This window comes from Macrosteles quadrilineatus, unplaced genomic scaffold (assembly GCF_028750875.1).
Source record: "Macrosteles quadrilineatus isolate MER2022 unplaced genomic scaffold, UCM_ALF_1.0 Scaffold_3__2_contigs__length_128488019, whole genome shotgun sequence".
Classification (NCBI taxonomy): Eukaryota; Metazoa; Arthropoda; class Insecta; order Hemiptera; family Cicadellidae; genus Macrosteles; species Macrosteles quadrilineatus.
Window position 1 is genome coordinate 119,096,417 of NW_026542596.1, and position 15,286 is coordinate 119,111,702.

At 30.8% G+C, this 15,286-nt stretch overlaps 1 protein-coding gene across 1 annotated transcript in view; it reads right to left on the reverse strand.

The window, feature by feature from the left end:
• LOC128991001 (uncharacterized) overlaps positions 1 to 15,045 on the reverse strand; it is a 62,114-nt gene extending 47,069 nt beyond the window's left edge. Inside the window, exon 1 of the mRNA XM_054413702.1 lies at positions 14,960 to 15,045. The gene's annotated coding sequence lies outside the window, so the exon portion shown is untranslated. The remainder of the gene's footprint in view (positions 1 to 14,959) is intronic.
• Positions 15,046 to 15,286: the final 241 nt, after the last annotated feature.

The window sequence follows — 15,286 nt, forward strand, 5'->3', positions numbered from 1 at the left end:
TACGTACCCCTATGGTACATCATGGTACATGGAAAATAGTTATTTGTGCAGTTAGTGAGCAAAGGGACTCACTCGAATGGTTTCTCGAGTGAGGCAATTGCACTTTGCACTCGAGTTGCACATTATATTTTTTCCTACAGTTACCATAAAACAAATAAATTGGTATAGAAACGTGACATATTTTTACACAGAAGTGAACTTTTAATATGACATTTAATGCAACAGTACAACAGCTGACCAGCTGATTTACAGCCAGTGCTGCCAACGTATTTCGCGCGCATACGATCTTGTCTGCATGTTACGCGCTCACGATTTCGTGCCTTGACGTTGCAAACCTGGAGTGAGAAAAAGTAATTAGAGTGTACTGATGAGCACTGATGAACGAATTGGCCACTTTGCTTTCTCAAATCAGTGAGAGAACATGTACATTGTTAGGTAACTGTAGGAAAAGTATTGATTTCTTCAAAATTTTCGAGTTTTATTGTCCTGTAGAACTCGTCCTATACGTTTTGAATCACTCTGAACCCAAAAGGTAAGTTTCAAATGTCTGTGTGTGTTCGTGGATGTTTACAGAGATAAGACCAAACCTATAGTCCAATTTTATTCAAACTTGGACTGTGGGTACTAATAGATGGTACTAATATGAGTTGTCTCTATGATTTTTTTAGTTTTTCGAAACTGATTATTTAATGGTAATTTCCCCATAAAAACGGAAATCGGATTTTCACAAAAGCATTTTGAATGATTTTTTAATAAAATTTACCATATCATATTCATTTTAACTGTTATAAAATGGCACAACCACCAGTGCTGTAACATTTACTGTTTCAAAAGTCATTCTAATTTTTATGATTTTACCCTTTAATATCAGTTATAAAGGTTGTAGATGGGGGAAAGCATGTGTCAGATCGCTGATACCGTTTATTCCGATTTCTCTCAGCTCTAATGCTACTTTGAGATTAATTAACTAACTATTTCACTGTAACAATAATTAGTAACACGAATTACTATCATCAGCGTATCATAGCGTAAAAATTAGAGACTGTGAGGTCAGAGAAATGTATAACGATTGTACGCGTAGTTGGCACAATCATCATAATAATACACACATTACACATATTACTTTGTAGTTTAGTACTTAGTTTCTTATTTTAATTGGTCTGAAAATAATAATATGTGCGTCGGTAATAGTTACGTACTGTATTAAAATCACGTCTTGTAAGTTGGAATAGTAGAGTATAAAAAATCATCAATTGCCTTCTTATAGCTAAATAATAGTAATTTCATCACAAAGGCCTAAAGTGTCTCTTTTCGACCCAGGCTCAAGTTTCACGAGGAAAATGAACGAGGGTTGAAAAGACACTTTCTGACCATGTGATGAACTTCATTCGTCACATTTCACCATTAACAAACTAAGTTAGAAAACGAAAATACTATTCAAGATAAATAACATCTAAAACGACTTCTGGCTTGTTTCAATTTTGCTTATGCAAAATTAGCTGTTCAGTAATTAGTTCGATTTTTTCGTCTATTAGGATTGCCCTACTGTATAACTATCGATATGTTAAACTATTGACAATAATGCAACAATAAATATATTACTGATTAACTCAATCGATAAATAATATCGATACATACCATTACTTACAATCGAAGTTAACAAAAGCTAATTTTTACTCCATAGGGATTTAAAAGGCATTTTACTCCTTAGGGAGTAAAAAAGCGACTTTGTACCCACAACGCTTGTAAAAAACCGCCTGTTTTTGCTTCAGTGTTATAAAAAATTAATTAATTTTTCAGTCAATAAAAAAATTGATTATTTCATAACCATTTCATGCTAAGTTAAACTCGATATCTACTCCATAAGTAAACCAACGCATGAAGAACCGATAATTTACACCATTGCAGCTCTTTTATGGCCCATTTGCCACGGAACAGTGAAATATTAAAACAGTAGGGAGGAAGCGCTCTGTGCACTGCGTTGTTATAGTGTCAAACAAAATAATAACTAGTACTTCGAACCTTTACAAAAGTACTTCAAAAGTAATTCACTTCATCATTTTGAATTGACAAAATATTATTAATTGATCAATTATTGATTGGTGAAAAAATATTAATCAATTGTTTGTTATATTTTGAGAGATCATAAATATATTTAAAGAGATTTTATTTTGTTACTAATATTTGTATAGTGTCAATTTGATTTTTAGATGGGGTCTTTAGACATATCACAATACCGTAAAGACTATATACAGTTTCGTTGCTATTGATTTTAAAGTAAATAATGCAGGTTCTTTGGCAAATCCGTGCAGCTGTTAAGACGGACCATATACAGTTTAAAATCAGTCAGTTACGGTATGCAAAAATACCCTCCTGCTAAAAATATGACTGGTATGGACATCAATGGCCTAACATAATTAAAAGTTCTGCTGATTTTGAATATTTTGATGATTAACTATTTTGAACGATTGTGTTCGCAAGTATAAGGTTACGAAGATTAATTTTTGGGATTCAAGTTCTCCGGGAGTATAACTTGTTGATGTTCTTTTCTAAGGCGATGGATTCTAGTCGGGCATTGTTTTTCACATTAATTCGGGTAAGATTTAGGACTTTCAGTATTATAACTAAGATAAAATTCCTTCTTGGGGATATCACGGTTTTGAACCCGGACCGAAGTCCAACACTCTACCACTAAACCAGCTCTCTCTCCTACTAATAGTAGAAGTACTTATCTAATATCTATTCATTAATCTCATATTTAAATGTTATATAGTAAAATCGAGGTGTATGTTCGGCTTCCCACGCAAAAACTGAAGTTGAAACTTCAAAACAGCCTGTGTACCTAACTTCAAAGTATATTGGCCGTTTTACATATTTACGTACAGCTTCACCGGAGGCCTTCACATTTTTGAGGTGGGTTGAAAAAAATAAAAACTGATTTGAACTTACGACGAAAAATAAATCTACGGTGTTATCATTTACTTCATAACATTTTCTCTGTTAAATCTAAATAAAGTTAGTTTCTTTTTACCAAGCCCACGATTGAAAAACCTTGTACACTTATTGAATCTAAAGTTTTTCCTAAAAGCAAATAATGTTGGAGTGGATAATCTCCAAGGTTATCCACTAATTTTCTACAATGTTACAACGACTTTTGAGAACCCCATTGTCTTCTGCATTCTCGTTCGATTGTGAAGCAAGAGTAAAGCTTACCAGTTTTAACACTCATTGTAATATGGTAGTGTTTATTTATAGTTAGAGGTATTGCACATAGTAATTTTACGTGGTTTGTAATTTTCAAAAGGCACGGATCCTTCTACATTCTGAAATCAATTATGCCATTATTATAGCAAAATTCGCAAAATTAGCTTAATTTCTCACCTAAGGTAGAGCTCAGATTCCAGATCCCAAAATTTTTTAAGACTTTACTTTCAACCAATCATGATGGCAAATTTCCGTAATTGTGTTTTACATAACGTAAATAATTGATTTATTTATATTTACAAAATTCCAATTGATATTACATTTACGGATAATCAAATAAAAAAAACAGTTGTTTTATTAATGCTCAGAAATCAAACGGGATCCAACTCCAGAACAAAGAATAAGTTTGAAAAGCTTTTAACAAGAGTCCGGAGGTAATTTTCTATAATTTTCATTTTACCGGAGTCCTACTTTCCAAGAACGCTAAACTAAATAGAATTCAAAGCCTTTGGCGACGGCAGGCTTATCATATACCACCCTTCCCCCACCACCCCTGCACTATTGTCGGGCCGAACTGTGATTGGAAACCTGGCGGGGTTTAATTTTGTATTTTTCTTAAAACACTTTCCAATTACGTCTACTTATAAGCATTTCGCATACAAAGCGTGCGTTTGCTTAACAGAGTGACATATAGACATAGAATCCTATGTCTATATAGTGTGGACAATTAGATTTAGATACCAATCAATTTGGTTTTATAGTATTACAATGTGGAATACATTTTATTAGAAAATGTGGAATATATCTTAGACTTTTCGATATTTCTTACGAAACCATAGCCTAATTACCGAGCGAATCTTTGATCGTTTTTAACAATGAACATCGAACGTGATTCTAAATACGAATTTAAATTACGTTTTGTTTAAAAAATATACAATAAGGATGACACGTTTTAAAAGTGGTAAGCTAACCAGCCCATAAGCTGGTGTAGCTATTTTTAGAAGAGATAAATATCAATGGAATGGATCCGCTTGGTTATTTTACTAGCAATGCAAAACTACGTAGAATAACTTGAGCAATTGAAAGAGCTTATAGTTAAAGGTTGCCTCTTTCACACGAAGCGGCGCGCGGCGCTGCGCCGGACAAGCGTGTGTCTTCACACTAGTACGGTTTCGTGCGGCGCGCGCCGTACGGCACTCCTAAATATTTATTATTTTCTGTTCAGTTGTGGCTTTTAAATGAATACTCCACTTAAAAGTTCAAATAAAATGAATAGGCTGATTTTAAGTATAATAAACTAGTGCACCTGTTGCTCGAATTTGAGCAATTGCAAAATATTAAAGGAATTTTTTTTTTACAAATAATTGTCACAATTTCCGTTGACGTGTGAGAGTCAACTCAAAGATAATGTAACCAATCACTCCACTCCGGAAACGAACTCACTCTAAAAACGAACGCTCACTCCACTCAATCTATCGAAACTGAAAACGAAAACTTTTGTGTATCATGTGTGAATGAACAGTATATATGTATATGTGACGTATATGATTTGAGTCTTATGCTATCCATCATATTTGAATTGTTATCATATTCTGTGCTCATAGATCAGGTGTCTTCACGTCATAAGAGAAGTGTCAAGCACAACAAATGATGTTTGATAAATGATGTAGACGCGTTGAAGAATATCAGAAACAGAGTTGACAGGTGCAATATGTGGAATAACTACTTGTGTTGTGTATTGATATGACTAAAGGCTCTTTATGGAATTTCTGTAACTACTTGGGAAATAAGTATTTCAATTTACAAACAATTGACCAAAATCATTAAATAAAACTATATCAAGCTACGTGAATATAATAAAAATGTTTGAAGAGGCAATATACTTTATGGATAGTGTGGGTTTTAGTATATTTTACTCAAGATACTATTTAAAAAAAAAAAAAACATGCTTGGATCAATCTGCAGATTTTAAACCATTCTGTACTACTTAACAGTGAAATGAAAGTTTAGGCTATTTCAGTATTATGTGATTTACCATGACGCATATAGAGTTCAAGCTTTGATTTTTCAACTGTATATTTTCTCTTTTTTACTTAAACTAAAACAAAAAACTAGTGGTGTATTTTACTAACTATTAAAATTTAATCATTAAATTTAGATCAAAATTTTAAAATAAATATTAGAACGAGATATGTTTTAATATGGTTATGTTTTAATTGCATAATATTCCAAGGATATACATGTTCATACTTTGGTAAAAGTATTGAGGAAGGAAATGTACGTATGGGTGATCCCAAATATAATAGATCCACTTCTGGAAGCAACGAAGGAACTACCGAGTTGCCAGTAACAATGTCATTCTTGTTACCATTGAATTGTCCTTCCCTGTTGAAGATTAGATAGATGGTTTTTATATTACCTGGACCGAATAAATAACTTGACGTTGCATTACAAAACAGCATTTGTATTTTGACAGTTATGACTGAAAATACAAATTTTAGTTTGTTTGCGAAAAAATCGAGATTATTATATTCCATAGGGTTTACTTTTTTTAATACTAGGCATTACAGAACATTTAGGTTTTAGTTCATTGTGGTAACCCTTTATTTATTTATAGGTTAAACTCCAAAGACATGAATTTACATCGTAGTTCATTATTGAGTTGATTGTTTGAAGACTCCTTCTACAATTTGATGTTAATGAAGTATCGAGTATTTTGAATAACCCAATCTTGAGTGTAATTTTTACTAACCTATGTTTTGTATTATTAATATAGGGTACTCCTATTAATTTAAAGTAGTATTTTAAGTGTAACTTATTTTGAAGAAGTATTTTTTTTTTAAGAAGGTGTTTTTTGCACTTCACTATTAGTCACTTTTAGTTCACTTTTAGTTATTAGTATAAAATAAAATAGTTCTAAAATAGATTTTTGTAAATATGTCATTCGAGGCATAAACGAGTGCTACAAAACTTGTTTGTGCACTCTCATTTATTTGACCCCAAAATCTAACAAATATTAAGGATATATTTACACTATAAAGGACTAATAGCTATTTACATTACAAGTGTAGTAAGAGCGTTTTTACATCACGCAGGTGAATGTTGTGCAACGAGCGGAAGCGAGTTGCATAATTCACCTAAGTGATGTAAACACGCTCTTGCGTAACGTGTAACGTACAAGATTTTACCTGACCCGACAATATACATGGGGTTACGTACGATATTTTTCATTATCCATTTCACTCATCGTCTAACAGTAACGTTCTTTTACAAACAAAAGCTAGGTTAGGAAAATACTTAGAAGCATAACAATACATTCAAGCGCACAGCTGATTTCTAGCGTTGAACGTCACAAATACATTGTTATAAGGTAGGTTTATTCAATGTCACCAACGGGAGCTAATAATGTTAGTTAATGATATCACTAAAATTACCACGAGAAAGTGTATACAATGCTGTATTCAGTGTATTGCAACCACAATGTTCTATTATATTTAAATATTATGAATATTTTCAACTGCTAATTTTATATTAATTTAATTTCAAGCTCAAAATATATAATGTACCTCCAACATTATATATAATAGTATTTTATCAAAATCTACAAGGTCATTATCTAGTATTAAATGCAGGACACCTATACCGTCAAACTGCTTTTGCATCCGATTTTTTCATAAAAAACGTATTGCCTACCAGAAATACAAACTGCAACTTTGACACAGTCTACCAAACTACACATTTGGTACATTGTTGACTACAACAGTATATTTAAATAGTTTTTCATGCTAGCTAATATATTCTATTTATGACTATTTGATTATGAAAATCAGCTTAAAAGGAGAAAAATACTCCTGTATAAACAGTTTTTATATACAAAAACCTTTATAAAAAATATATATATATCTATCTATTTAAAATATGTTTATAATATACATCAATTATTTTAAATTTCACATTATCTCATAAGACTAGACACTAACCATTGAATGCTATGTTACTTTAGGTAGGTAATATGTATGCAAGTTTTCTTAACAGTGTATACACAAAATCTGCATATCCCACAGAATATAAAAGCATTATATATTCAGAGGCTCAATAGGAAGGCCGAATGAAATTATGTTCTTTTTATTAAAGTCGGAATACTTCAAAGGGAAGCGTATTGCTGACTATAATCACTATCTTTTATACCATGTATTCTACGTTCAAAAGGTCTTAGAATTGTATTAGTTCTAAGTTTAATGAAATTAATAATTTTACTATCAAATGACAAACAAAATATTTTTTTTGCTTAAAATTAAATTTCAGTAATTCATTGGTTAACATCGGTTTTTAAACGTTGTTTTTTGAACACTGGGTACGGATTTATTATTTTACATTCAAAAAATACTTGTTTCAAAACTGTTTTGTTTTTTTGTTTTTTTCACCTATGTTTTTGTCATTTTATATAATTTGCGTATTGATGAGAAACCAACTAGTGCTCTACATAAATAATGTGTTTTATCCAGTAAAACCAGCCAAGTATAGTAAACATACACAGCCTATATCTTATAAAGTACATGAACTAGTAAAATTACAGTTTATGTAGAGTACAAATAAAACCAACATGAAGACATTAGACACACCCTGAGAGTTTCTGGGACAAAATCCTCATTTTACCTCTGACAAAGTAAAGTCATAACAACAATCATTGTTGTTTTATTGTTGGTGATCAATTTAAAAACTCGGTAAATCCGCCAATCAAGTGATATTAAACGCTAGTATTACCATTACATTCAGTTCAATGGGTTCATTCTTCTTTAGTACATCGTATTCTTGATTGCAGTAATTAAATTTATGATTTTTTTCTATTACAATACCACAATGTTTGCTTTAAATCATCTGCTATCTCGTGTTTTGTGGCTTGCATATCATTAAACATGTTGGGAATAAATTTCTCCATTGGAAATGAATTTTTATTACGTGATCTACCATTGAAAATTTGAATTTTGAAACCTTTTGAAAATAGTGAAAAATCCTTAAATTTTAAAAAGAAGTCTTTTTGCCTGATTTTGTCATTTTGAACCTTCTGAACAAGAATATAGTACCCTAAGACCTATAGCTTAACTTTAAGTATGGAAAAATAACATTTTTTGCATACACGTCAATATCCGAACTTTCACATTTTTACTAAAACTTCCTTATTTTTTGCAAGAAACACCATAATCTTTATTTCTTTGATATATTTTCATTATAAATTTGTAAACCACATATTTAGATTTGTTTCATACACATATTCAATAAATTGTCCTGTTTTATTTTCATTACTCTATGCTAAGTGTTGAACGTACATTTACTTTCAAACGCGATTTTCCAAAAGTTTGAATTTCAACGAATTTTGCTGACGAAAATCGATATATCTTGAGAACCAATTGAGATAGAGAGTTCATATTTTCACCACATATGTAGTAAATCTTTTACTAAATATTTAGGTATAATTAGACTTTTAGCTAAATATATAGCTTAGAAACATAATTTTATATATATGCATGTCTTTTTGTAACGTTTTGTTTAGTAAGGCTAACATTTGTGATGTTATAGCAAAATATCCTAAAAAATCTTACGTAGCATTTGATTAACAAAACGTCTTTTTTAACGCACTTAGCTGTTAATCGTACCAAGACTTGTTCAAGATTGAATGATACTATTAACCTTTGGTAATTTCTACAGTCAAACAGTATTTTTAAATCTTTTAAATTTATTCCAAAAGTAAGTTTTTCGTGCAATATTTGTATAGATAAGATGTTAAGAAGATCAGTTGAAAATGGCTGTTGAATGGCCGAAATGACAGCGTTGTTATTGATCAAGATCAGCTGGGTTTTTTAAGCTAGGATTCATTTATTAAAAGCCCAATGATCAAGGACAGCTGTTCCGGTTTCAAATCATTTAGGATATTTTGACCTTTTTTGAGGATCAAACAGACATCCTATATTAGTTATGAGTATTCATACTTAAAGGGATTAAAGGATTAAATCAGCTGTTTTAAATGAAAAAAGTTGGTTCTATGATATGCAAAAGCATTAAAAATTTACCAAGATTTTATAAGATTTATCTTTTTGCATTTATGACAACAGCAATTTGAACGGAGCAGTAACAAAAAACTGTGATACGCAATGAGAACTGTCAAAGTGGGATTGTATACAGTTATGTTTATGTTTTTGATTTCATAAATAATTTGTGATATTTTGCGAATTTTTAATAATTTTGTTTTATCTATTGTTTAGGTGAAGTGGAAGAACATTATGGCTATGATAGATGTGTGATACTATAGTATACCGTAAATTTAAAGAAGCAAATTTTATCAAGCTGTGTCCTGCCCCTTGCAAACGCAAAGCTTGAGTATAACTGTAATAAACAATTTTTACTTATACGCCAACCCCGTTCGAAGGACGGGTACTCTGCTAGTAATATATATTTTAAGCTAATTCTAATTTTATGTGACAGTTAAAGTCCCTAAATTAATGAGGTTTGTTATTAAAATGTAATATTTGTTATTGATACACCTTTTATTAACGGAAAACTCTGTAATCAACTCGGTTGTTGTGAAAACCATACACGATTCCTCAAAATAAAGTGTTAAATAGATTATGGCTGCAACATTAAAATACCGTAGCCAATTTATTTTCAATTGTATCAACATCTATTTAGCACTCCTGTTGATAATTTTGTATCAAAAGAGAATAATTATGTTCGCTAAAACGTTTTTCTCCCTTTAATCAACTAACTGTTAATGCGGGTAATGGTAATTTGTGATAAGACCAGTGCAAATTTACTCTCCTTCATAAATTATTGGTTAATCAAATTAATCATTTACTATTGCCTTGCCGATTACCATTACCAACCAATCGTTGTTAGTTTACGTTTAATTTTCATGAGATAGTTAGTGCTAGTAAAATATGAAATCAAACCTACTGCCAACGTGCTTTCTGTTGGTTTGGAAAAGAAGTAGGCTATTTTTTGTATAAATAGAGGGGGTTTTGGAATTATGTATACATACATACTTTTACGATATGTAGGTCAGTTCCAAAATTCACGTAGGTAAGTATTTACGTCAACCATTTCAACCTTAGGAGTGGGAAGTATATAAATCACAGAGAAATTAGTAAAAACAGGAGTGACGACGAAGTGTTCTAAATACTTCCAGCAAAAACATTCTTAAAGCCATATTTGAATTTCAAAGTAGCATCAATTCGCGAAAACAACAATTTGAAATGTAAATGCTGGTTTTTGACGCTCGTTTTAAGCTTAATCCTTTGTGGAAATAAAACAAACTTACAAGATTTTTTATTTAGTAGAACTTTAATAATTAAGTTTCTGACGAATCGTTAAAGTTATAAACTTATATTTTTAAATTATTAAGCAAAGTATTTTTTTATTAAAAAATATAAGTATCAAAAACATGTATACTTATAGAAACGTAAGTTTTATCATTAGTTTTTCCGACGCAGGGTTTGGAAATATTATTTGAACTGAAGCCCTCAAAATAATGATGGTTTTAAGGAGTTATTTAGGTTCAAAAATATACTTGCACCTGCATTTTCACTTAATAAAAGTAGGTGGTAAGTAAATATTGAGATGAATTGATTGAGGAGAATACGTACAGTAAACCTGTAACATAGGCTTCGTGGGAAAAGGGGAACCTTTAAGTATATTTCTGAATTGAGTTAAAGCATTAAATATATATTTAATGGTTAAAGGGTCCAAATGGTTCTGAATTGGTTTAGAACTGCGCTCCTTAACAACCTTAAGAGAAAACATAAACTAAATGGGTTGGCAATTATTTTTAAATTCTGTATCCAAATACTATTATAAATCATTGCACACTATCTTTACAAATAACGACGTAACAGAAGACGGTCTAAGTCTTTTTAACATATTTACAAGAAGGATCATTTCGTTGTTTGTCTTTAATAAAATGTCTTTATGATTTTTTTAAATAAACGTTTAGGAATTTTCTTCGTGTTAAAGAAGGTTTTTTTATTGGGAAGACTTTCGTTAGCTTTAAATGCTTGGTTACCGTTCTGCAATATTCGAGCAAGCGATCCAGCATTTTAATAGTTATGGGTACTTCACTAACTAATTGTACAATGTATTGGATAGTAAATGTTAAGAGTAAACATTGTAAATTTAGTAGTTTAGGAAATCCATTCAACTGATTAAGGTTAATTATGAGTCATGAAAACTGTCGAAGGTTTTTTCAACATAGCGATCTACCCATGTTAACTTCATAAAATCAAGTTTATTTCATACTCTTAATGTTAATGATATCTTTAATGAATCCTCAAGGTGTTATAAAGTTGTCAAAGTACTTGCGTTATATAATTATCCGGTAGATGAGAATAGTTTAACCATATACAAGAGGTTGTCAATGGTTTAGCAAAGGAGAACCAAGTATTTGAGAGAGGTGATCCCTTATTGGGATTGGGAGCTTAAATGCAGTATTAGTTTTATTTTGAGGATACAATTTTCCATTTTATAAAATGTTATATATGTAGTAAAAGTATATTATTTACTCTGCATTTATTAATTTTGTGTTTAAACGTTATCCTCCATACTAGTAATGTAAATGGAGAAAGTATTATTTTCGTCAAAATTTTAGATTTTGAGTTTTGGGGGGGGGATGTATCCGTTTTCGAGGTGATGTCTGTGTGTGTGTGTTTGTATGTCTATGTGAATTTGGACAGTCTGGTCTGATTTTGATTAAATTTAGTACGTATATTTTGTAGTACTTGGTATCTCCAGGTGTTTTACTTAGTTTTTTTATGATTTGGATTTTTAAAGATAATTTTTTAATTAAACCACATAAAATGACGAAAATCTAATTTTCACAAAACTGTTTGAATGATTTTAATTAAAACTTAGTAATAATCCTTTTAACTCTAAACAAAATGGAACAATGGTACAACCCCAATTACTGTTATTGCAACTTTTTGATTTTACCCATAAAATATCACCGTTGCTCCTAGAAAGTACGTTTTAGTTTGCTGATACTGTTTATTTATTGTTATATTTGAAATAGTTGTTGCTATGCACCAGCATTATGTTATACCACTTTCCAAAGTTATTAGTTACTGGGCATAAACTCATCCAATACAACAAGTACATTTAAGTAATTTATATCCATGACATTAACGTAACGGAATACGTTCTTTTAAAATTATGACTAAAATTATCTATTTGCTTTGGTTAAAATGTCCATTTATTTTTAACTCATTGTCAAAAATATGTTTTTCAATTTTTTATGAAGAGAAAAAAAAACGTGTAATTTAATTAGATGTATACCATCTAATTAAAACCACCTATGCATGATAAATCATATCTAAAATATTTTCCATCTTATCACCTTTGAAAATTCGTATTCCTAAAATATGTACTTTAAATAACACGTTATTACTACTTGTGTAATAGAATAACATTTTTACTAATGATCTTAAATAATTCTTAGTTATGATGGATACTAATTTACTTCCACGTAATCATTGCTTGATTTATTATTATACGAACTCTAATAAGCTTCACTTACGAATACGCATCGCCAAGTTAATAGTGCAAATAAATATCAGTGTTAACATAGCAATAGTATTAAAATAATACCCACACCGCAGCAAACCTGCCGAATATGCGAATTTCCATTTGTCTGAATAGATTTTCAATTAAATCTATTTAAATAACATTAGGTTTAATGAGTACCTAGGTTTTCTGCTACAAGTAAACTAATGATAAATATTTTTTCGTAAAATATTAATAGCTTAGAATTAATAAACAGATAAATTTGCCAAGTTTGATCAAAATATATCCATAAACAAGCAAACTACAACATTTCGCAATATTCTCCATAACAATAAAATGGGAGTTTTAAATTGATATTTTTTTTAATTTTCTCCGTTACCAATAACCGTACAAAAACACTTCGATATACTAAATTATTTGTTTTTTTTTAGGGTCTTTGTTTATCCCGCATTACACCTTTAAAACAATTAAATCAAAATCGGACAAAAATTACTAAAGTTATCGCGTTCAATATATATATAAATAAAAATATATATATTTGATCGAATAGTGTTTTTGGCCTCTGGGGACATCAAAATGAAAAATTGAATCGGTCCCGGATCCAAGTCTTACCATGAGACCTACGGTAATAGCTACTCCGCTATAGGGAAATTCGCTAAAAATGGGCAATAGTTCAATCAGTTTCAATTGGTTGATTCTCGTTAATGTATTAATGCTTTTCAATATCCGACTGATCATCCGGACAGACTTTATAGATAAAGTGTTTCTGTTATAATAGTCTTTACTTTAAAAGCCATTTCTTTATGCCATTAGCTTTACTGCATTAGTAAAATATTATATTTATATAACTGGTAATATCAGGTTATGATATAAAAATAATTAATGCTATGTATGTTTTAATTCGGTAATGCAGGTTATGTTTTATGCTATTTAATGAAATTTTGTACAGCTTTCCCAGTGAAATACCCCCACCGCAGTGAATCTGCAGACTAAGTAAATTTATATTTTTTCTGATTGGATTTTTTTATTACCATAAACATGTCAAATTTATTTTATTTTATTAAGTACTTAGTGTTTGTAATATAAGAAAGGTACAGTGATTTGTATTTTTATATGAAATAAATGAATCTGCCAAATTTTTATTAAAACATATCCATATACATGTAAAATCAGCAGTTTACTTACTATATCCATAGAATAAGATAAGAATTTTAAATCTGTTTTTTCTGCGTAGCCATTAAAAGCGTTAAACATCGCTTCAATATACTTAATTGTTTATTTTTTAAGCTCTAAGTTTTTAAGCCTAGAAATAAATTGCGAAATTTGTAGTTTTTGTAGTCCAAAGCGAGAAACCCAATTGTTACCCAATAAGCCACCGTTCCCATAGTTCGATCATTCTGGTTCGTGAATTCATTCAAATAAGCGTAGGTTTATACATTTAGAAAAATAAAAATATATTAAAATAAGTTTTACTCGAGCGCACACGAATACATTATGTTTTCTGCCCCTGGGAATATCAAACAGAAAAATTAAAGTTTTCTCGAGTCTATATCTTACCATGACCTACGGTAATGACTTATCCGCTATATGGGAAATTCACCATTAATAAGATAATTGAAGTGTAATTAGCTGTCAACTTCGTGTTGGGTAAATGCAGGAACAAACCAAACGTATAGTATACACAACTTAGAATTGTTCAGTAATACATTTTTTGTTTATGGGTTTCCAAAGTGTGTACTTAATTTACTCATCATTTTGTTAGATTGGTATTGAATTTAAATGATGATTATCTTTATTTCTTTCTTATAATTTCACATATAATCCCCAGCCCAATTTCCTTGAACTCAAAACAATTTGATAAATGTTGTGCAATTAAAAGAATTATGTAACTTTCATTGTATTACTGTCTTAATTTTATATCTGTCACAAAACTACCCTACTTTAACAAGTTCAGTTGACCATCGCTCACATCATCTATTATTCGAACTTTCAATCTTTTTTGTTTTAAAACGAGGTCAAAATATAAAAAACAAACTAAAGAGCTAACAAGTCTAAAAAGCGTAGCGCATAACCACGGCGGTCGAGGTCCCGGGTTCAAATCCCGCCATTCACCAATTTTGTTTTCAAGTGAAAAAAATCTATCCCGGGCCATAAAAAAAGATTTTAAAACATAATAAGTGTTTGCCACAAGCATGTGCATTTGTCTTACCGTGGACCAACGTGCGTGTGTGTAGATACTTGAAGCTACGTGCTATAGGCTACTCTCTGACGACGGGACGCGTTATGCAGCGCCGCGGCGTTCCACACATTTATACCCCGGGGGCGGTCCACCCCCTAGTGACGTCACCCATTCACGCCCCCGCCCCCTGCAGCCCTCAATGAAGTCGCAAACCTATTTTTCACCCGAAATCACAACCGAACATAAATCTCCGAGTAATTCCATAATTCATGGATCTCTTACAATACACTTGTAAACATCGTATTTTTAGTGTCCTTGAAGGCGAAATACATTTTCTGGTTGTAATCAAGTTTAAGA